This window comes from Rhagoletis pomonella, unplaced genomic scaffold, assembly GCF_013731165.1.
Source record: "Rhagoletis pomonella isolate Grant_MI unplaced genomic scaffold, Rhpom_1.0 Rhpom_scaffold_00008, whole genome shotgun sequence".
In the NCBI taxonomy this organism is placed as follows: domain Eukaryota; kingdom Metazoa; phylum Arthropoda; class Insecta; order Diptera; family Tephritidae; genus Rhagoletis; species Rhagoletis pomonella.
This window is the reverse complement of record NW_023458562.1, coordinates 22,118,070-22,120,921: the sequence shown is the minus strand read 5'-3', so window position 1 is coordinate 22,120,921 and position 2,852 is coordinate 22,118,070.

The following is a 2,852-nucleotide window of genomic DNA, read 5'->3' as shown; positions in this document are numbered from 1 at the left end:
AAATGGCCTAGCATCATTGCATTGCAAATTTGTATTGCAAACTATTTACAATACACAAACAAAATACACGCATTTGCATTTGTCATGGCTTGACAAATTTGCAATACCGAAAATCCATAGCATGAAAATGCTATGCATTGCAACTCTGGTTGACATGTCTATCAACTGATTAAAAAAGTTTTACCATGACAGTTTAATAAAGGTCGCTCACAATCCATGGCATATTTCTGCAATTGTATAAATTTGTCAGCTCTTATGCACCGAATCGCGAATAGCCCTAATATTTTTACAGAGATGCATTGAAAGCATATTAGGGGAAGTCGGGTAGACTAATGCTACATTTACATGGTATGAATCTGTTCATAAGCCGTATGAATTTTCTTATAAAAGAAGCACCAACTCTATGAAGAAATGAATGAAAACGAAATTGTTAATATATATGACTTGTATACTTGACAATATTTTGTGTGTAAACAACAAATAAAAAAATTGTATTTTGTGCTAGCTTCGAAACTAGAAGCTTATTTTTTGTTAAATGTGCTTTAAAAAGGACCAACTACCAATAAAGCCTTGTGGATTGCTATTTTTCCATATTTGTAGTGCTTCCATTTAAACATCTTTATGGAAAAACAGTTTTTTGTTCAGAATTTCTTGTTTACGAAACGTTTGGCATAAAGTTGAAATCATAGGGATGCCGTTTTCTTCCGTTTCTCACAGATTTTATACTTGAAAAGGCACTAAAATATGTATGCAATACTTCTACGTATCAAGGAAATGCAAAACGTCGTATGTGAGGTTGCCTAAATTTTATAGGAGAGAGTGAAACTTGTCCTAATTAAAAACGGTTCTCTCTTTTAAACTTAATAATCTTCTCTCCTTATGTCTAAGTGTCGATATTTTATTATAAATGGCTAAGGGCTTGATATCAGGAGCTTCCGATGACCAAATATCTTTTTTGGCACAAATTTCAATTCCGAAGTTTTGCAGAACCGCGATACGCGCTTTTGTACTTTAAACGACGATATACATATTGGCGCTTGAACAATATGTTAGTGTTTGGCCTAGCTTCTCCTCCGAAATGCAGCGTGCGTGATTTTGTCACACAAAGTAAAGGACAGTTTTACGCCGACTCTGAACGGCAATTGTATTTTAATGAGAAGTTGTTTCCATGACAGAATACACTCGGAGGTTTACTATTACCAACAGAGGGGCAACCACTATTAGAAAAAACTGGGCTTGAACTCAGGCTCTACGTAATGCTCAACAGCAGCCGCCGAACTTCGGAGTGTATATATGTAATATAAAAAAGAATGAGAGATACTATAAGAAAATGTACCCAAAAATTCTGGAGCAAATGAAAAAATGCTCATTGAAAACAGTTCAGATGTATAAATTAAAAGATGTAACGTAATAGGTTACAGCGCTAAACTAAAGGAAAAGTTAGAAAAAATAGCAATGCGGTGCGAAGGAAATAAAAGACCATAAAATGTTTGTTTGTTTCGTTAATTCTCTGAACCTTTTAAGATATGACACTCCATTGTTTGAAGTAGTTTGCAAATATACACTAATTGTTCTAAAATCGCAAACATTTTCGTGGGATGTTTTTCTTTGATTTCGAATTGAAAATACATTACGATCATATTGTACCGAAATAAGTGGGGTATCCCTGCATTTTGTAAAAGCCAGAAAGAAGCATAAACTGTTTGAAAAAATGATAGGGAGAAGCATGGTAAAAATATAGTAAGGTAGAACCGCTGAGTCACTTTTAAAATTGTTGACGTTTCCAAGCAATTTAATTTTTAAATTTACTCACAAACTCACACACACATTTTCATTTTCAATCTCAAGATTGTTGTTGCAACAAGTCGAACAATTTCAATTTTTTATTTTCTCTTTTATATGATTTTAAAATGTTGGCAAACTTCAAAAAAAAATCATGGCCGACAAATTGAGAGAACGGTATACTATATTTTTATCATGGGGAAAAGTATACATGCCTTCTATAATTTTGTGTAAAAAACAAAAAATACACATTTTCATTTCTTTGCCAGCTTGCAAAATATAGGCTTATTTTTACTTAAATGTGATATAAAGCTCATTAAAATGTTCTGTAATGTCTTGTTTTTAAGTTTGTTATCATAGGCTGCATTTCTTTGTTCATTCTGAATGTTTGGAATAAACTTTTTTGTTTATTTATTCTTTAGAACGTTCCTGATGATATGTTGACATATATTTCAAACGCATTCTGTTTATTCCGGCTGTGAAATGGGATTATCCGGAATGTATAAAGAAACGCAGCCATAGTGGTTTGTATTTTGATTGTCCACTATACGTGAGTAGCTTCTATTCAAAAAGTTCTAGTACAAAGAATTTCTCTGTTTTGAATTTGTTTGTTTATTGTTTTTAATTTTTGAAATTCATACTTTTGACATGTATGTGAATGGCGGAGTTGCCGCTTTCCTCCTTTTCGGTTGGTTTTTATATTAAAAAGGCATCAAAATGGGAAAACCCCTGCTTGGTATCTCTGCATCTGTTAAACTTTTTATGGGAAGATGTATGAAAATTCATCTTGCTATAATTTCATATGCGTAACAGTATCACAACAGTATGTTTACAGTATCTCCCCATAACTTTTCATATGAAAAAACTTATTATATGCATCCCACTCGATATCATTGAATTCCTCATTGGAACATGTAGTCCCTCTATTTTTAACCGACTTCCAAAAAAGGAGGAGGTTATCAGTTCGTCGGAATATTTTTTTTATTATTATTTTTTTTTTTATATATGTTACCGCATAACTTTGGACCACGTCAACCGATTTCGATAATTCTTTGCATCGGAAAGGTAGT